Genomic DNA, 22,140 nt, shown 5'->3' on the forward strand with positions numbered 1-22,140 from the left:
AGACCTGTTAGTGTGACCTATAACACACAGGAAAGTATAAAGCACCTTCTCCTATCTGACCCTCACCATCACACTAACCAGGAGCAACATCACCGTGAGTCCTGTTAGTGTGACCTATAACACACAGGAAAGTATAAAGCACCTTCTCCTATCTGACCCTCACCATCACACTAACCTGGAGCAATGTCACCGTGAGACCTGTTAGTGAGACCTATAACACACAGGAAAGTATAAAGCACCTTCTCCTATCTGACCCTCACCATCACACTAACCAGGAGCAACATCACCGTGAGACCTGTTAGTGAGACCTATAACACACAGGAAAGTATAAAGCACCTTCTCCTATCTGACCCTCACCATCACACTAACCTGGAGCAATGTCACCGTGAGTCCTGTTAGTGAGACCTATAACACACAGGAAAGTATAAAGCACCTTCTCCTATCTGACCCTCACCATCACACTAACCTGGAGCAACATCACCGTGAGTCCTGTTAGTGAGACCTATAACACACAGGAAAGTATAAAGCAACTTCTCCTATCTGACCCTCACCATCACACTAACCAGGAGCAACATCACCGTGAGACCTGTTAGTGAGACCTATAACACACAGGAAAGTATAAAGCACCTTCTCCTATCTGACCCTCACCATCACACTAACCAGGAGCAACATCACCGTGAGTCCTGTTAGTGAGACCTATAACACACAGGAAAGTATAAAGCACCTTCTCCTATCTGGCCCTCACCATCACACTAACCTGGAGCAACATCACCGTGAGTCCTGTTAGTGAGACCTATAACACACAGGAAAGTATAAAGCACCTTCTCCTATCTGACCCTCACCATCACACTAACCAGGAGCAACATCACCGTGAGACCTGTTAGTGAGACCTATAACACACAGGAAAGTATAAAGCACCTTCTCCTATCTGACCCTCACCATCACACTAACCTGGAGCAATGTCACCGTGAGTCCTGTTAGTGAGACCTAGAACACACAGGAAAGTATAAAGCACCTTCTCCTATCTGACCCTCACCATCACACTAACCTGGAGCAATGTCACCGTGAGACCTGTTAGTGAGACCTATAACACACAGGAAAGTATAAAGCACCTTCTCCTATCTGACCCTCACCATCACACTAACCTGGAGCAATGTCACCGTGAGACCTGTTAGTGAGACCTATAACACACAGGAAAGTATAAAGCACCTTCTCCTATCTGACCCTCACCATCACACTAACCAGGAGCAATGTCACCGTGAGTCCTGTTAGTGAGACCTATAACACACAGGAAAGTATAAAGCACCTTCTCCTATCTGACCCTCACCATCACACTAACCAGGAGCAACATCACCGTGAGTCCTGTTAGTGAGACCTATAACACACAGGAAAGTATAAAGCACCTTCTCCTATCTGACCCTCACCATCACACTAACCTGGAGCAACATCACCGTGAGTCCTGTTAGTGAGACCTATAACACACAGGAAAGTATAAAGCGCCTTCTCCTATCTGACCCTCACCATCACACTAACCTGGAGCAATGTCACCGTGAGACCTGTTCGTGAGACCTATAACACACAGGAAAGTATAAAGCACCTTCTCCTATCTGACCCTCACCATCACACTGACCTGGAGCAATGTCACCGTGAGTCCTGTTAGTGAGACCTATAACACACAGGAAAGTATAAAGCACCTTCTCCTATCTGACCCTCACCATCACACTAACCTGGAGCAATGTCACCGTGAGACCTGTTAGTGAGACCTATAACACACAGGAAAGTATAAAGCACCTCCTCCTATCTGACCCTCACCATCACACTAACCTGGAGCAATGTCACCGTGAGTCCTGTTAGTGAGACCTATAACACACAGGAAAGTATAAAGCACATTCTCCTATCTGACCCTCACCATCACACTAACCTGGAGCAATGTCACCGTGAGTCCTGTTAGTGAGACCTATAACACACAGGAAAGTATAAAGCACCTTCTCCTATCTGACCCTCACCATCACACTAACCAGGAGCAACATCACCGTGAGACCTGTTAGTGAGACCTATAACACACAGGAAAGTATAAAGCACCTTCTCCTATCTGACCCTCACCATCACACTAACCTGGAGCAACATCACCGTGAGTCCTGTTAGTGAGACCGATAACACACAGGAAAGTATAAAGCACCTTCTCCTATCTGACCCTCACCATCACACTAACCTGGAGCAATGTCACCGTGAGACCTGTTAGTGAGACCTATAACACACAGGAAAGTATAAAGCACCTTCTCCAATCTGACCCTCACCATCACACTAACCAGGAGCAATGTCACCGTGAGACCTGTTAGTGAGACCTATAACACACAGGAAAGTATAAAGCACCTTCTCCTATCTGACCCTCACCATCACACTAACCTGGAGCAACATCACCGTGAGTCCTGTTAGTGAGACCTATAACACACAGGAAAGTATAAAGCACCTTCTCCTATCTGACCCTCACCATCACACTAACCTGGAGCAACATCACCGAGAGTCCTGTTAGTGAGACCTATAACACACAGGAAAGTATAAAGCACCTTCTCCTATCTGACCCTCACCATCACACTAACCTGGAGCAACATCACCGTGAGACCTGTTAGTGAGACCTATAACACACAGGAAAGTATAAAGCACCTTCTCCTATCTGACCCTCACCATCACACTAACCTGGAGCAACATCACCGTGAGACCTGTTAGTGAGACCTATAACACACAGGAAAGTATAAAGCACCTTCTCCTATCTGACCCTCACCATCACACTAACCTGGAGCAACATCACCGTGAGTCCTGTTAGTGAGACCTATAACACACAGGAAAGTATAAAGCACCTTCTCCTATCTGACCCTCACCATCACACTAACCTGGAGCAACATCACTGTGAGTCCTGTTAGTGAGACCTATAACACACAGGAAAGTATAAAGCACCTTCTCCTATCTGACCCTCACCATCACACTAACCTGGAGCAACATCACCGTGAGACCTGTTAGTGAGACCTATAACACACAGGAAAGTATAAAGCACCTTCTCCTATCTGACCCTCACCATCACACTAACCAGGAGCAATGTCACCGTGAGTCCTGTTAGTGAGACCTATAACACACAGGAAAGTATAAAGCACCTTCTCCTATCTGACCCTCACCATCACACTAACCTGGAGCAATGTCACCGTGAGACCTGTTAGTGAGACCTATAACACACAGGAAAGTATAAAACACCTTCTCCTATCTGACCCTCACCATCACACTAACCAGGAGCAATGTCACCGTGAGTCCTGTTAGTGAGACCTATAACACACAGGAAAGTATAAAGCACCTTCTCCTATCTGACCCTCACCATCACACTAACCTGGAGCAACATCACCGTGAGTCCTGTTAGTGAGACCTATAACACACAGGAAAGTATAAAGCACCTTCTCCTATCTGACCCTCACCATCACACTAACCTGGAGCAATGTCACCGTGAGTCCTGTTAGTGAGACCTATAACACACAGGAAAGTATAAAGCACCTTCTCCTATCTGACCCTCACCATCACACTAACCAGGAGCAACATCACCGTGAGTCCTGTTAGTGAGACCTATAACACACAGGAAAGTATAAAGCACCTTCTCCTATCTGACCCTCACCATCACACTAACCAGGAGCAATGTCACCGTGAGACCTGTTAGTGAGACCTATAACACACAGGAAAGTATAAAGCACCTTCTCCTATCTGACCCTCACCATCACACTAACCTGGAGCAATGTCACCGTGAGTCCTGTTAGTGAGACCTATAACACACAGGAAAGTATAAAGCACCTTCTCCTATCTGACCCTCACCATCACACTAACCAGGAGCAACATCACCGTGAGACCTGTTAGTGAGACCTATAACACACAGGAAAGTATAAAGCACCTTCTCCTATCTGACCCTCACCATCACACTAACCAGGAGCAATGTCACCGTGAGTCCTGTTAGTGAGACCTATAACACACAGGAAAGTATAAAGCACCTTCTCCTATCTGACCCTCACCATCACACTAACCTGGAGCAACATCACCGTGAGACCTGTTAGTGAGACCTATAACACACAGGAAAGTATAAAGCACCTTCTCCTATCTGACCCTCACCATCACACTAACCAGGAGCAACATCACCGTGAGTCCTGTTAGTGAGACCTATAACACACAGGAAAGTATAAAGCACCTACTCCTATCTGACCCTCACCATCACACTAACCTGGAGCAATGTCACCGTGAGTACTGTTAGTGAGACCTATAACACACAGGAAAGTATAAAGCACCTTCTCCTATCTGACCCTCACCATCACACTAACCTGGAGCAACATCACCGTGAGTCCTGTTAGTGAGACCTATAACACACAGGAAAGTATAAAGCACCTTCTCCTATCTGACCCTCACCATCACACTAACCTGGAGCAACATCACCGTGAGTCCTGTTAGTGAGACCTATAACACACAGGAAAGTATAAAGCACCTTCTCCTATCTGACCCTCACCATCACACTAACCTGGAGCAATGTCACCGTGAGACCTGTTAGTGAGACCTATAACACACAGGAAAGTATAAAGCACCTTCTCCTATCTGACCCTCACCATCACACTAACCTGGAGCAACATCACCGTGAGTCCTGTTAGTGAGACCTATAACACACAGGAAAGTATAAAGAACCTTCTCCTATCTGACCCTCACCATCACACTAACCTGGAGCAATGTCACCGTGAGACCTGTTAGTGAGACCTATAACACACAGGAAAGTATAAAGCACCTTCTCCTATCTGACCCTCACCATCACACTAACCTGGAGCAACATCACCGTGAGTCCTGTTAGTGAGACCTATAACACACAGGAAAGTATAAAGCACCTTCTCCTATCTGACCCTCACCATCACACTAACCAGGAGCAATGTCACCGTGAGACCTGTTAGTGAGACCTATAACACACAGGAAAGTATAAAGCACCTTCTCCTATCTGACCCTCACCATCACACTAACCTGGAGCAATGTCACCGTGAGGCCTGTTAGTGAGACCGAAAACACACGGGAAAGTATAAAGCACCTTCTCCCATCTGACCCTCACCATCACACTAACCTGGAGCAATGTCACCGTGAGTCCTGTTAGTGAGACCTATAACACACAGGAAAGTATAAAGCACCTTCTCCTATCTGACCCTCACCATCACACTAACCAGGAGCAATGTCACCGTGAGTCCTGTTAGTGAGACCTATAACACACAGGAAAGTATAAAGCACCTTCTCCTATCTGACCCTCACCATCACACTAACCTGGAGCAACATCACTGTGAGTCCTGTTAGTGAGACCTATAACACACAGGAAAGTATAAAGCACCTTCTCCTATCTGACCCTCACCATCACACTAACCTGGAGCAACATCACCGTGAGTCCTGTTAGTGAGACCTATAACACACAGGAAAGTATAAAGCACCTTCTCCTATCTGACCCTCACCATCACACTAACCTGGAGCAACATCACTGTGAGACCTGTTAGTGAGACCTATAACACACAGGAAAGTATAAAGCACCTTCTCCTATCTGACCCTCACCATCACACTAACCTGGAGCAACATCACCGTGAGACCTGTTAGTGAGACCGAAAACACACAGGAAAGTATAAAGCACCTTCTCCTATCTGACCCTCACCATCACACTAACCTGGAGCAATGTCACCGTGAGGCCTGTTAGTGAGACCTATAACACACGGGAAAGTATAAAGCACCTTCTCCCATCTGACCCTCACCATCACACTAACCTGGAGCAATGTCACCGTGAGTCCTGTTAGTGAGACCTATAACAGACAGGAAAGTATAAAGCACCTTCTCCTATCTGACCCTCACCATCACACTAACCAGGAGCAATGTCACCGTGAGTCCTGTTAGTGAGACCTATAACACACAGGAAAGTATAAAGCACCTTCTCCTATCTGACCCTCACCATCACACTAACCAGGAGCAACATCACTGTGAGTCCTGTTAGTGAGACCTATAACACACAGGAAAGTATAAAGCACCTTCTCCTATCTGACCCTCACCATCACACTAACCTGGAGCAACATCACCGTGAGTCCTGTTAGTGAGACCTATAACACACAGGAAAGTATAAAGCACCTTCTCCTATCTGACCCTCACCATCACACTAACCTGGAGCAACATCACCGTGAGACCTGTTAGTGAGACCTATAACACACAGGAAAGTATAAAGCACCTTCTCCTATCTGACCCTCACCATCACACTAACCTGGAGCAACATCACCGTGAGTCCTGTTAGTGAGACCTATAACACACAGGAAAGTATAAAGCACCTTCTCCTATCTGACCCTCACCATCACACTAACCTGGAGCAACATCACTGTGAGACCTGTTAGTGAGACCTATAACACACAGGAAAGTATAAAGCACCTTCTCCTATCTGACCCTCACCATCACACTAACCTGGAGCAATGTCACCGTGAGTCCTGTTAGTGAGACCTATAACACACAGGAAAGTATAAAGCACCTTCTCCTATCTGACCCTCACCATCACACTAACCTGGAGCAATGTCACCGTGAGACCTGTTAGTGAGACCTATAACACACAGGAAAGTATGAAGCACCTTCTCCTATCTGACCCTCACCATCACACTAACCTGGAGCAACATCACTGTGAGACCTGTTAGTGAGACCTATAACACACAGGAAAGTATAAAGCACCTTCTCCTATCTGACCCTCACCATCACACTAACCTGGAGCAACATCACCGTGAGACCTGTTAGTGAGACCTATAACACACAGGAAAGTATGAAGCACCTTCTCCTATCTGACCCTCACCATCACACTAACCTGGAGCAACATCACCGTGAGACCTGTTAGTGAGACCTATAACACACAGGAAAGTATAAAGCACCTTCTCCTATCTGACCCTCACCATCACACTAACCAGGAGCAACATCACCGTGAGTCCTGTTAGTGAGACCTATAACACACAGGAAAGTATAAAGCACCTTCTCCTATCTGACCCTCACCATCACACAAACCAGGAGCAATGTCACCGTGAGTCCTGTTAGTGAGACCTATAACACACAGGAAAGTATAAAGCACCTTCTCCTATCTGACCCTCACCATCACACTAACCAGGAGCAACATCACCGTGAGTCCTGTTAGTGAGACCTATAACACACAGGAAAGTATAAAGTACCTTCTCCTATCTGACCCTCACCATCACACTAACCTGGAGCAATGTCACCGTGAGACCTGTTAGTGAGACCTATAACACACAGGAAAGTATAAAGCACCTTCTCCTATCTGACCCTCACCATCACACTAACCAGGAGCAACATCACCGTGAATCCTGTTAGTGAGACCTATAACACACAGGAAAGTATAAATCACCTTCTCCTATCTGACCCTCACCATCACACTAACCTGGAGCAACATCACCGTGAGTCCTGTTAGTGAGACCTATAACACACAGGAAAGTATAAAGCACCTTCTCCTATCTGACCCTCACCATCACACTAACCTGGAGCAACATCACCGTGAGTCCTGTTAGTGAGACCTATAACACACAGGAAAGTATAAAGCACCTTCTCCTATCTGACCCTCACCATCACACTAACCTGGAGCAACATTACCGTGAGTCCTGTTAGTGAGACCTATAACACACAGGAAAGTATAAAGCACCTTCTCCTATCTGACCCTCACCATCACACTAACCTGGAGCAACATCACTGTGAGTCCTGTTAGTGAGACCTATAACACACAGGAAAGTATAAAGCACCTTCTCCTATCTGACCCTCACCATCACACTAACCTGGAGCAATGTCACCGTGAGACCTGTTAGTGAGACCTATAACACACAGGAAAGTATAAAGCACCTTCTCCTATCTGACCCTCACCATCACACTAACCAGGAGCAACATCACCGTGAGTCCTGTTAGTGAGACCTATAACACACAGGAAAGTAGAAAGCACCTTCTGCTATCTGACCCTCACCATCACACTAACCTGGAGCAATGTCACCGTGAGTCCTGTTAGTGAGACCTATAACACACAGGAAAGTATAAAGCACCTTCTCCTATCTGACCCTCACCATCACACTAACCTGGAGCAACATCACCGTGAGTCCTGTTAGTGAGACCTATAACACACAGGAAAGTATAAAGCACCTTCTCCCATCTGACCCTCACCATCACACTAACCTGGAGCAACATCACCGTGAGTCCTGTTAGTGAGACCTATAACACACAGGAAAGTATAAAGCACCTTCTCCTATCTGACCCTCACCATCACACTAACCTGGAGCAACATCACCGTGAGTCCTGTTAGTGAGACCTATAACACACAGGAAAGTATAAAGCACCTTCTCCTATCTGACCCTCACCATCACACTAACCTGGAGCAACATCACCGTGAGTCCTGTTAGTGAGACCTATAACACACAGGAAAGTATAAAGCACCTTCTCCTATCTGACCCTCACCATCACACTAACCTGGAGCAACATCACCGTGAGTCCTGTTAGTGAGACCTATAACACACAGGAAAGTATAAAGCACCTTCTCCTATCTGACCCTCACCATCACACTAACCAGGAGCAATGTCACCATGAGTCCTGTTAGTGAGACCTATAACACACAGGAAAGTATAAAGCACCTTCTCCTATCTGACCCTCACCATCACACTAACCTGGAGCAATGTCACCGTGAGACCTGTTAGTGAGACCTATAACACACAGGAAAGTATAAAGCACCTTCTCCTATCTGACCCTCACCATCACACTAACCAGGAGCAACGTCACCGTGAGACCTGTTAGTGAGACCTATAACACACAGGAAAGTATAAAGCACCTTCTCCTATCTGACCCTCACTATCACACTAACCTGGAGCAATGTCACCGTGAGTCCTGTTAGTGAGACCTATAACACACAGGAAAGTATAAAGCACCTTCTCCTATCTGACCCTCACCATCACACTAACCTGGAGCAACATCACCGTGAGTCCTGTTAGTGAGACCTATAACACACAGGAAAGTATAAAGCACCTTCTCCTATCTGACCTTCACCATCACACTAACCAGGAGCAATCTCACCGTGAGACCTGTTAGTGAGACCTATAACACACAGGAAAGTATAAAGCACCTTCTCCTATCTGACCCTCACCATCACACTAACCTGGAGCAATGTCACCGTGAGTCCTGTTAGTGAGACCTATAACACACAGGAAAGTATAAAGCACCTTCTCCTATCTGACCCTCACCATCACACTAACCTGGAGCAACATCACCGTGAGACCTGTTAGTGAGACCTATAACACACAGGAAAGTATAAAGCACCTTCTCCTATCTGACCCTCACCATCACACTAACCTGGAGCAACATCACCGTGAGACCTGTTAGTGAGACCTATAACACACAGGAAAGTATAAAGCACCTTCTCCTATCTGACCCTCACCATCACACTAACCTGGAGCAATGTCACCGTGAGACCTGTTAGTGAGACCTATAACACACAGGAAAGTATAAAGCACCTTCTCCTATCTGACCCTCACCATCACACTAACCAGGAGCAATGTTACCTTGAGTCCTGTTAGTGAGACCTATAACACACAGGAAAGTATAAAGCACCTTCTCCTATCTGACCCTCACCATCACACTAACCTGGAGCAACATCACCGTGAGTCCTGTTAGTGAGACCTATAACACACAGGAAAGTATAAAGCACCTTCTCCTATCTGACCCTCACCATCACACTAACCAGGAGCAACATCACCGTGAGTCCTGTTAGTGAGACCTATAACACACAGGAAAGTATAAAGCACCTTCTCCTATCTGACCCTCACCATCACACTAACCTGGAGCAACATCACCGTGAGTCCTGTTAGTGAGACCTATAACACACAGGAAAGTATAAAGCACCTTCTCCTATCTGACCCTCACCATCACACTAACCTGGAGCAATGTCACCGTGAGACCTGTTAGTGAGACCTATAACACACAGGAAAGTATAAAGCACCTTCTCCTATCTGACCCTCACCATCACACTAACCTGGAGCAATGTCACCATGAGTCCTGTTAGTGAGACCTATAACACACAGGAAAGTATAAAGCACCTTCTCCTATCTGACCCTCACCATCACACTAACCAGGAGCAACATCACCGTGAGTCCTGTTAGTGAGACCTATAACACACAGGAAAGTATAAAGCACCTTCTCCTATCTGACCCTCACCATCACACTAACCTGGAGCAATGTCACCGTGAGTCCTGTTAGTGAGACCTATAACACACAGGAAAGTATAAAGCACCTTCTCCTATCTGACCCTCACCATCACACTAACCTGGAGCAATGTCACCGTGAGTCCTGTTAGTGAGACCTATAACACACAGGAAAGTATAAAGCACCTTCTCCTATCTGACCCTCACCATCACACTAACCTGGAGCAATGTCACCGTGAGACCTGTTAGTGAGACCTATAACACACAGGAAAGTATAAAGCACCTTCTCCTATCTGACCCTCACCATCACACTAACCTGGAGCAATGTCACCGTGAGTCCTGTTAGTGAGACCTATAACACACAGGAAAGTATAAAGCATCTCATAACTCATATCACAGTATAAAGCACCTTCTCTTATTGGACTCTCACTATTTCACTAACCAGGAGCAATGCAAGGTGAGATCACTCATTAATAGATTTAACAGAAAGCAAAGCATAAAGTTATATTTTCCCATCTGACCCTCATCGTCACACTAAACCTGATGAATGCCAGGTTAGATCACTCAGTGATATGTACAGCACACAGCAAACTGTAAAACTCCTTCCCCATCAGCTATCTGTAAGACTAATAGGGTAGTTATGGTCGGGGATTTTAACTTTCCAAACATCGACTGGGACTGTCATAGTGTTAAAGATTTAGATAGAGAGGAATTTCTTAAGTGTGTACAAGACAATTTTCTGATTCTGTATGTGGATGTACCTACTAGAGAAAGTGCAAAACTTGACCTATTCTTGGGAAATAAGGCAGGACAGGTGACTGAGGTGTCAGTGGGGGAGCACTTTGGGGCAGCGACCATAATTCTATTCACTTTAAAATAGTGATGGAAAAGGATAGACCAGGTTTAAAAGTTGAAGTTCTAAATTGGAGAAAGGCCAATTTTGACGGTGTTAGACAAGATCTTTCGAAAGCTGATTGGAGGCAGATGTTCGCAGGTAAAGGGACGGCTGGAAAATGGGAAGCCTTCAGAAATGAGATAACAAGAACCCAGAGAAAGTATATTCCTGTCAGGGTGAAAGGGAAGGCTGGTAGGTATAGGGAATGCTGGATGACTAACGAAATTGAGGGTTTGGTTAAGAAAAAGATGGAAGCATATGTCAGGTATAGACAGGATCGAGTGAATCCTTAGAAGAGTACAAAGGAAGTAGGAGTATACTTAAGAGGGAAATCAGGAGGGCAAAACGGGGACTTGAGATATCTTTGGCAAATAGAATTAAGGAGAATCCAAAGGTTTTTACAAATACGTTAAGGACAAAGGGTCACTAGGGAGAAAATAGGGCCCCTCAAAGATCAGCAAGACGGCCTTTGTGTGGAGCCACAGAAAATGGGGGAGATACTAAATGAATATTTTGCATCAATATTTACTGTGGAAAAGGATATGGAAGATAAAAACTGTAGGGAAATAGATGGTGACATCTTGCAAAATGTCCAGATTACTGAGGAGGAAGTGCTGGATGTCTTGAAACGGTTAAAAGTGGATAAATCCCCAGGACCCGAGAACTCTGTGGGAAGCTAGAGAAGTGATTGCTGGGCCTCTTGCTGAGATATTTGTATCATCGATAGTCACAGGTGAGGTGAGGGAAGACTGGAGGTTGGCAAACGTGGTGCCACTGGTTAAGAAGGGCGGTAAGGACAAGCCAGGGAACTATAGACCGGTGAGCCTGACCTCGGTGGTGGGCAAGTTGTTGGAGGGAATCCTGAGGGACAGGATGTACATGTATTTGGAAAGGCAAGGATTAGGGATAGTCAACATGACTTTGTGCGTGGGAAATCATGTCTTACAAACTTGACTGAGTTTTTTGAAGAAGTAACAAAGAAGGAGGACAGAGCAGTAAATATGATCTATATAGACTTCAGTAAGGCGTTCGACAAGGTTCCCCATGGGAGACTGATGAGCAAAGTTAGATCTCACGGAATACAGGGAGAACTAGCCATTTGGATACAGAACTGGCTCAAAGGTAAAAGACAGAGGGTGGTGGTGGAGGGTTGTTTTTCAGACTGGACGCCTGTGACCAGTGGAGTGCCACAGGATCGGTGCTGGGCCCTCTACTTTTTGTCATTTACATAAATAATTTGGATGTGAGCTTAAGAGATACAGTTAGTAGGTTTGCAGATGACACCAAAATTGGAGGTGTAGTGGACAGCGAAGAGGGTTACCTCAGATTACAACAGGGTCTGGACCAGATGGGCCAATGGGCTGAGAAGTGGCAGATGGAGTTTAATTCAGATAAATGCAAGGTGCTGCATTTTGGGAAAGCAAATCTTAGCAGGACTTATACACTTAATGGTAAGGTCCTAGGGAGTGTTGCTGAACAAAGAGACCTTGGAGTGCAGGTTCATAGCTCCTTGAAAGTGGAGTCGCAGGCAGATAGGATAGTGAAGGCAGCGTTTGGTATGCTTTCCTTTATTGGTCAGAGTGTTGAGTACAGGAGTTGGGAGGTCATGTTGCAATTGTACAGCACATTGGTTAGGCCACTGTTGGAATATTGTGTGCATTTCTGGTCTCCTTCCTATCGGAAAGATGTTGTGAAACTTGAAAGGGTTCGGAAAAGATTTACAAGGATGTTGCCAGGGTTGGAGGATCTGAGCTACAGTGAAAGGCTGAACAGGCTAGGGCTGTTTTCCCTGGAGCATCGGAGGCTGAGGGGTGACTTTATAGAGGTTTACAAAATTATGAGGGGCATGGATAGGATAAGTAGGCAAATTCTTTTCCCTGGGGTCGGGGAGTCCAGAACTAGAGGGCATAGGTTTAGGGTGAGAGGGGAAAGATATAAAAGAGACCTAAGGGGCAACATTTTCACCCAGAGGGTGGCACGTGTATGGAATGAGCTGCCAGAGGAAGTGGTGGAGGCTGGTACAATTGCAACATTTAAGAGGCATCTGGATGGGTGTATGAATAGGAAGGGTTTGGAGGATTATGGGCCGGGTGCTGGCAGGTGGGACTAGATTGGGTTGGGATATCTGGTCAGCATGGACGGGTTGGATCGAAGGATCTGTTTCCATGCTGTACATCTCTATGACTCTATCTGATCCCTGTTAGTACATAAAACAGTAGCAATGCCACATGGGAGCTGTCAGTGATATCTATAACATATAGTGTTGTATAAAGCTCCTTCTCCCATTTACCCTCACCATCACTCAAACCAGGAGCTATGCCACATGAGAGCTGTCAGTGATATCTATAACATATAGCGCTGTATAAACCCTCACCGTCACTCAAACCAGGAGCTATGCCACATGAGAGCTGTCAGTGATATTGTTGATGTCTGCCTTGTTCCACGAATCCGGACAGGACAAATTTCTGTACAATAGCAGTAGCTTTTATTTTCAGACAGCAGGCATGAGATTTCAAAATGTCTCCAAAGTAGCCGAGTGCCTACTTGTGGCAACACTTCTTCTGGAATCTCTGCCTTACATCCAGAGACAGTATATTTTATAGGAATTAAACAAAGACTTATCAGTCACATGAATGATTGTCATCACATAATTTAAAGTAGGAAATTATGAATTTACAAAACCCGATGACTGTCAATGTCCTGTAATAATGTGTGAATGGATTACAGAGACTGATTATCGTATCTTCCATGATTATGTGTTGATGGAAAGAGATTAAGGCAGAAAGGTTTTGCCCGCTACAAATGGGGAACTCACATCCCTATGCTAATATGGAGGGGAAGTAAGACCATGGTAAAGGGAGGCATTTAACAGGGTGGGGGCCTGGGCTATTAGTCCTGTCTGGAAAGGACAAAGGTCTTGTCTAAGGGATCTTTAACCCTTAAGTCCCTAATGTGCCCTAAAAGAGAAGCAAAGCATGGAACTGACCCCTTTGTGACATTTTAACTTCCTCAATGTATATAAAACACATTGCACTTATCTAAAGCTCCTTCTCCCATTGATCCTCCTCATTACACAAACCAGGAGCAATGCCACATGACAGCTGTCAGTGATGTCTATAAGACATCACGCTGTATAATGCACCTTCTCCCATTGACCCTCATCATCACACAAACCAGGAGCAATGCCACATGACAGCTGTCAGTGATGTCTATAAGACATCACGCTGTATAATGCACCTTCTCCCATTGACCATCATCACACAAACCAGGAGCAATGCCACATGACAGCTGTCAGTGATGTCTATAAGACATCACGCTGTATAATGCACCTTCTCCCATTGACCATCATCACACAAACCAGGAGCAATGCCACATGACAGCTGTCAGTGATGTCTATAAGACATCACGCTGTATAATGCACCTTCTCCCATTGACCCTCATCATCACACAAACCAGGAGCAATGCCACATGACAGCTGTCAGTGATGTCTATAAGACATCACGCTGTATAATGCACCTTCTCCCATTGACCCTCATCATCACACAAACCAGGAGCAATGCCACATGACAGCTGTCAGTGATGTCTATAAGACATCACGCTGTATAATGCACCTTCTCCCATTGACCCTCATCACACAAACCAGGAGCAATGCCACATGACAGCTGTCAGTGATGTCTATAAGACATCACGCTGTATAATGCACCTTCTCCCATTGACCATCATCACACAAACCAGGAGCAATGCCACATGACAGCTGTCAGTGATGTCTATAAGACATCACGCTGTATAATGCACCTTCTCCCATTGACCCTCATCATCACACAAACCAGGAGCAATGCCACATGACAGCTGTCAGTGATGTCTATAAGACATCACTCTGTATAATGCACCTTCTCCCATTGACCCTCATCATCACACAAACCAGGAGCAATGCCACATGACAGCTGTCAGTGATGTCTATAAGACATCACGCTGTATAATGCACCTTCTCCCATTGACCCTCATCACACAAACCAGGAGCAATGCCACATGACAGCTGTCAGTGATGTCTATAAGACATCACGCTGTATAATGCACCTTCTCCCATTGACCATCATCACACAAACCAGGAGCAATGCACAGTGTAAAGCTCCTACTCCCATTGATCCTCATCATCATACTAAGCATGAGCAAGGCCACGAGATCTGTCAGTGTTAACTATAACACAAAGCACAGGGTAAAGCAACTTCTCCTGTCTCACACTCATCATCACAGGAGCCATCAACAATACCATGGGAGGTCTTTAAGTAATGCTAAGAACATACTGTGCTCTGTAAGGTTCCTAATTTTATTTAACACTCAGTATCACAGTTAACAGGAGTGATACAATAGCTTATCTCTCAGTAACATTTATGTTCCTTAAGGCTCCTGTTTGTTTCCGACACTCACTGTCACACTGATGAGGAACAATGCCAGTGGAGATCTGTCAGTAATACTGAACATACATTGCACATTGCTATGATTCCATTTAAAGGGATGCAGAGCCATAGAGAGGTACATCATAGAAACAGACCCCTTAGTCCAACTCGTCCATGTCAAAGAGATAGCCCAAATTAATCCAGCATTTGGCCCATGTCCCTTAAACCCTTCCTATTCATATACCCATCCAGATACCTTTTAAATGTGAAGCTATACCAGCATCCACCACTTTGTCTGGAAGTCAAATGTGGCGGAAGTGGGTACTAAGGGCTTTTGCCTGAAATGTCGACTTTCCTGCCCCTCGGATGCTGCCTGACCTGCTGTGCTTTTCCGGCACCACTCTGACCTTGATTCTGGAAGTCAAATGTGTATCATCCACAACCACAGGGAGCATCAGACTTTCAAAACCATGATTACAGCATATATCCAAATATCCACAGAATTGGATTTCTTATTATTTGCTACCAGAGATTCAAACAAATCTCCTGGATTTAGTCCATTTGAATTGATTATGATCGAATGATTTGAGGTCCATTACTGCTTCATCTGACGAAGAGGCAGAACTCAGAAAGCTTGTTATTTCAAACAAACCTGTTGGACTATGACCTGATGTCATATGACTTCTGACCAAGGGAAGGTGAGGTTTTGGTCAAAAATAAGAAGAACGCACTGTATATGTCAGATATAGACAGCAGAGATTGAGTGCATCTCCAGAACACTACACTTAAGGGGGAAATCAGAAGAGCAAAAAGGGTACATGAGATAGCTTTGGCAAGTCGGGTTAAGGAGAATCCAAAAGGATTCTACAAATACATTAAGGACAAAAGAGTAACTAGGGAGAGAATAGGCCCCCATAAAGATCAGCAAGGCAGCCTATGTGTGGAACTGCAAGAGATGGGAGAGGTACTAAACGAGTACTTCGCATCAGGGTTTACTGTGAAGAAGGATTTTGAAAATAGTGAACGTGGGGAAATAAATATCTTGAAGAATGTCCATATTAACAAAGGTGAATAAATTCCAGAACCTGATCAAGTGTACCCGATACTCTGTGGGAAGCTAGGGATTGCTGGGCCCCTTGCTGAGATATTTGGATCATCGATAGCTACAGGTGAGGTGCCACAAGACTGGAGATTGGCTAACATGGTGTCACTGTGTAAGAAAGGTGGCAAGGAAAAGCTAGGCAACTATAGACCAGTGAGCAATCTATTGACATAGGCATCAGTGGTGGGCAAGTTGTTGGATGGAATCCTGAGGGACAGGATTTACATTTATTTTGAAAGGCAAGGAGCGATTATGAATAGTCAACATGGCTTTGTACTTGGGAAAACATGCCTCGCGAACTTGATTGGGTTTTTTGAAGAAGTAAAAAAGAGGATTGATGAGGGCAGGGTGGTGGACATGATCTATCTTGATTTCAGTTAGGTGTTTGACAAGATTCCTCATGGTAGACTGGTTAACAAGGTTAGATCATATGGAATACAGGCAGAATTAGACATTTGACTAAAGAACTGGCTCAAAGGTAAAAGACAGAGGGTGACGGTGGATGGTTGCTTTTTAGACTGGAGGCCTGTGACCAGTGGTGTGCCACAAGGATCGATGCTGGGTCCACTGCTTTTCATCATTTATATAAATGATTTGGATGCGAGCATAAGAGGTACAGTTAGTAAGTTTGCAGATGACACCAAAATTGGTGGTGTCGTGGACAGCAAAGAAGGTTACCTCAGATTACAATGAGACCTTCATTAGATGGGCCAACAAACTGAGGAGTGGCAGCTGGTGTTTAATTTAGATAAATGTGAGGTGCTGCATTTTTGTAAGGCAAATCAGGGCAGGACTTATACACTTCATGGGAAAGTACCGGGGAATGTTGCTGAACAAAGAGACCTTGAAGTGCAGGTTCATAGTTTCTTGAAAGTAGAGTCACAGGGAGACAGGATAGTGAAGGAGGCATTTGGTATGCTTGCCTCTATGGTCAGTGCATTTGAGCATAGGAGTTAGGAGGTCATGTTGTGACTACTGGTTGGGCCACTTTTGGAATACTGTGTACAATTCTGGTCTCCCTGCTATAGGAAGGATGTTGTGAAACTCGAAATGGTTCAGAAAAGATTTACAAGGATGTTGGAATGTTTGAGCTATAGGGAGAGGCTGAATGGGCTGAGCTATTTTTCCTGGAGTGTCGGAGGCTGAGGGTTGACCTTACAGAGGTTTACAAAATCATGAGGGGCATGGATAGGGTGAATACACAAGGACTTTTCCCCAGGGTGAGGGAGTCCAAAACTAGAGGGGCATAGGTTTAGGGTGAGAGGGGAAAGGTATAAAAGAGACCTAAGGGGCAACGTTTTCACACAGAGGGTGGTGCGTGTGTGGAATGAGCTGCCAGAGGAAGTGGTGGAGGCTGGTACAATGACAACATAGGTATATGAATAGGAAGGGTTGAGAGGGATATAGGCCAAATGCTGGCAGATGAGACTAGATTAAGTTAGGATATCTGGTTGGCATGAACGAGTTGGACTGAAGGGTCTGTTATATGTGCTCTATATCTCCACGACTCTATGATTCTAATAATCACAAATCACGTGATTTCCAAGAAACCTTGAAAATAAATTCCAATATCTTTTAAACCCACCTTTAAGTAAAAAAACTAGTCGTCTGCACAATCCTTTGAATGCAAGTCCTCGAAGGTATATCAAATATGAAGCACCTTCATTGCGATGTGAAGGACAGCCAGGTAAGAAGAAACAGAACAGCTGGAGTGGAGAGGCGATGATCAAGCTTTAATGAGACATCTTGATTCACAAACAGGGAATGCTCCTGTTGACGTGCTTGTTCTGCTTTGGAGCAATTGGACGTCTCGAATCACTCATGACATCCTAAGTCAAAGCATTTGTGCTAGGTCCACACCACCGCAACAGTCAGAACTTTAACTCGATGGTTGCATGGGTGAAACCTTGTTTATACGGGAGCTGGTTCCTGCAGAGAATCTGCTCATTCCTTCAGGAAAAGGTGCTGGAATTTAGCCTGAGGAAGATCCAAGCTCAGCAGAACTGTATGGCTGAAGTTGGGATGTACAGGCATAGTGGTCTGCCCAGAAACTCTGACAGTAAAGGCTATCTTTGTTGTATTTGGTATTCTGTGTGCAATTTATTGTTTGTATAACTGTAATTTAACTAATTACAATTGATTTAGATTGATAATGAAAGATTCCGAATCTTACCAAAGGGAAGGTTCCTGTAGATGAAATCATCACTGGCAACCTCTTCATTAGGAGGGGAAGAGATCATTCAGGCAATGTGATTGTTTTAATTTAAAGGTCCCCAGTTCCTGTACGGTGTATCAAGTACTGTGAAGAAGAAATCATGACTTCATACTTCAACCACTTGAAAACGTCAGAGCTCTTTCATCCACTTTCATTAACATGACCAGGTTCTCTAACTCTATACAAGACTTGGAGCGACAACTTACATAACCATCTAGCTAATATGCACAAGGAGGTCATTCCACTCAATCATTTATTTACGTGGGAGCAATGACTGGGCAATACAAGATGCTTAAAATTCTTAGTGTCCAACAAGATCAACGCTGAGAGGCTGTTTCCCCTGATTGGAGAGTAGGGAGAGCCAGGGTCACAGACTAACGATATGAGATTGACTGTTTCAGACTGTGTTGAGGAGAAAGTTCTTCATTTATAAGGTCTAAATCTCTGCCCCAAACAGCTGAAGATTCTCAGTTGATAAGTGCATTCAAGATTGAGAGCAGTAGCATTTCTGGGCACAAGACTTGCTCGCAAGACAAAGCTTTCCAATGTGCCTCGGTACACGTGACAATAAATTCAGTTCAAATGGAATCAAGGGATATGATTAGATTCCCTACAGTGTGGGAACAGGCCCTGCACCCAACAAGTCCACCCAACGAGTAACCCACCTAGACCCATTTCCCTCTGACTAATAAGCCTCATACTATGGGCAATCTAGCATGGCCAATTCACCTGATCTGCACATCTTTGGACTGTGGGAGGAAACTGGAGCACCCAGACGGGACCCACGCAGACACAGGGAGAAATTCCACACAGACAGTCACCCGAGGCTGGAATCAAACCTAGGACCCTGGTGCTGTAAGGCAACAATGCTAACCACTGAGCCACCGTGCCGCCCCATGCCTGAGGACAGGCCATGTCTGCCATAATCCTATTGAATGGTGGAACATATATGAGAGGGCTGAATGGCCTCCTTCTATATCTATCTTGTAGTTAATGGCTTGTCAAATAAAAGCTCACTCACCGTACATGGCTAGTTGAACTGTCTCTGAAGTTTAATTCCTAACTCTCTTGTTACAATCACTTCATACACTCCAGCGTCCTCTCTGTCCGAAATTCATTGATTAGGAGACTCCTTTTCTTGAACTCCTTCGTGCCAAGATATTTCACATTCCCACTTGAGCATCTTGCCATTTTGGTGTCATGTGACGATTGTATCTGGACAACTTCATAATCCGTCAATCTGTTTGGGATCTCCAGAGGTAAGGAGACTGACTGACTGACCCAAGGATCCGTTCACAGGTGGACAGGCGGCCCGACTCTGAGCTGAGGGAACAAGGGGACACAGTCAGTGGGCGTGGAAGGAAACAGGCTGAGTCAAGGAAGGAACTATTTGAATTTATAGAACTAGCCAGAACAGGAGAGGCCATTTAGCCTATCATGCCTGTGCTGGCTCTTAGTGTATTCTAATTAACCCAACTCTCCCCTGCTCTTGTCCCATTGATCTGTAAATTTCTCCCTTTCAAATGCTTCTACGAAATCCCCTTTTTGAAAGTTCCGACTGAATCTGCTTCCACTGCCCTTTAGGCACTCTCCCAATCACAACCACTCACTCTATCAGAATATTTCCTCCTCTCTTCCTGGTTCTTTTACCGATTCTGACAATGCGTCCCTCTAGTTCCTCACCCTCCTGCTATTGGAAATGGCGCTGCCTTATTAACGCAATCAAAAGAGACCCTTAGATGCCTCGATGCATTCACCCTTAGCCTTCTCTGTTCTAAGGGAAACTTACTGGCTGCAGTTCCTCCACATTAAAGGAAGTCCCTCATCTCTGGGACCGAGCCAGTAAATCATATCCATACATCAGCCCAAGTGGGAAACAAAACAGAAATGAGAGAGGGAGATTCACTAACCCTTCCGGATATAACTCCAGGCAGATTACGGAAATGCCAGCAAAATGCAAACTAAAAATTTTCCCGGTCCATTTTCCTTCAGGAAGAGGATCACAGAGAGACTTTAAATAGTGAAGAAGGTGGCTGGGGATGGGATTAGGTTGAATGTTGGGTTAGGGAAGGCTTCATTAGGATTTTGAGGGCTGTCTCACTTCTTTCCCTCAGGTCAGTGTTGGTAGGCAGTCTGACTAAAGTCCGAGTGTGGCGCTGGAAAAGCACAGCGGGTCAGGCAGCATCTGAGGAGCAGGAGAATCGACATTTCAGGCATGAGGCCTTCTTCAGGAATGAGGCTTGTGGGCCTAGGGAGGCTGAGAGATAAATGGGAGAGGGGGTTTTGGGTGGAGGGGAAGGATGCTGCCTGGCCTGCTGTACTTTTCCAGCACCACACTCTCGACTCTGATCTGCAGAGCTCACTTTCTCCCAGTCTGACTAAAGGCTGAATGAAGCAAAGTAATGCAGGATAATACAGGAAACCAGGCTGGGAGGAAGTACCACCAAAATTAGATGGGCCAACAGATGATGTCAAGGTGTTATTCAGTGACATGATGACAGGGGTTGGATATTTGTGTTCCTCTGTGTTGGTGATGGTGGGAGGGGTATTTCGTCTCCTTTCACAACGTTTTATTTGGTAGAACTGGGATCCATCCAATAGCTTCAGCTGACTCGGTGTGAGCACTTGCAATGTGACCAAGAAGTGATCTCTCAGGGGTAGAGTTCAGTATGTAGGGCAATAGCCTGACTGCGATCGCTGGTCATAATCTGAGCAGTTCCACTGATGGAGAAATTAAGCGGCCACGTCTTCAGCCAGGCCATCTTCAAGTGGTTGAGGATTGCCTAGATTTTCCATGGTTGGTCAAGACCTGAGACTTTGCTGCTGGTACAGATGCTGGATTGGTGTGGTTGACATTGTTAGCCAAGCGCCAGGAGGTGCACTATTAAGAGGTGGGACTGTCATCAGATGGCTGATTGTCAGTGTGTTTCATTGGGTGCTAAAGGATTGAAGGTGAGTCCTGAGTGAATTGGTATTTGTTAACTCTCAGACAATGGTGCTTTTTGATGAAGATTAGCATGTCTTGCAATAGGAAGTCACCCCCTGCCATGATAGTTAGTATAGGGTGCAAGGTTGAATCACTCATTTGTTTTCTTCCCACACATTCCCTTTATGTTCCAGAGATTTTTCTATTTGTCTGTGGCATTCTTGATGTGTGGAAGCCCCCAACATTATCCCAGTTCCAAACATCCAACTTGGCAACCGTCTTCCGGACCCGTCCATCGCTCCCCCCTCTGACCCATCACCTTCTCCCTGACCTTCATCCACCTATCGCTTTCCCAGCTAGACTTCCC

At 45.3% G+C, this 22,140-nt stretch overlaps 1 protein-coding gene across 1 annotated transcript in view; it reads left to right on the top strand.

The window, feature by feature from the left end:
* LOC122542955 (signaling lymphocytic activation molecule-like) overlaps nt 1–19,853 on the top strand; it is a 35,220-nt gene extending 15,367 nt beyond the window's left edge. The window contains exon 7 of the mRNA XM_087981560.1: nt 18,902–19,853. The gene's annotated coding sequence lies outside the window, so the exon portion shown is untranslated. The remainder of the gene's footprint in view (nt 1–18,901) is intronic.
* Nucleotides 19,854–22,140: the final 2,287 nt, after the last annotated feature.

Source organism: Chiloscyllium plagiosum, unplaced genomic scaffold (assembly GCF_037043375.1).
Source record: "Chiloscyllium plagiosum isolate Xiang-an unplaced genomic scaffold, Cpla_swu_hap1 HiC_scaffold_40, whole genome shotgun sequence".
NCBI classification, from domain to species: Eukaryota; Metazoa; Chordata; class Chondrichthyes; order Orectolobiformes; family Hemiscylliidae; genus Chiloscyllium; species Chiloscyllium plagiosum.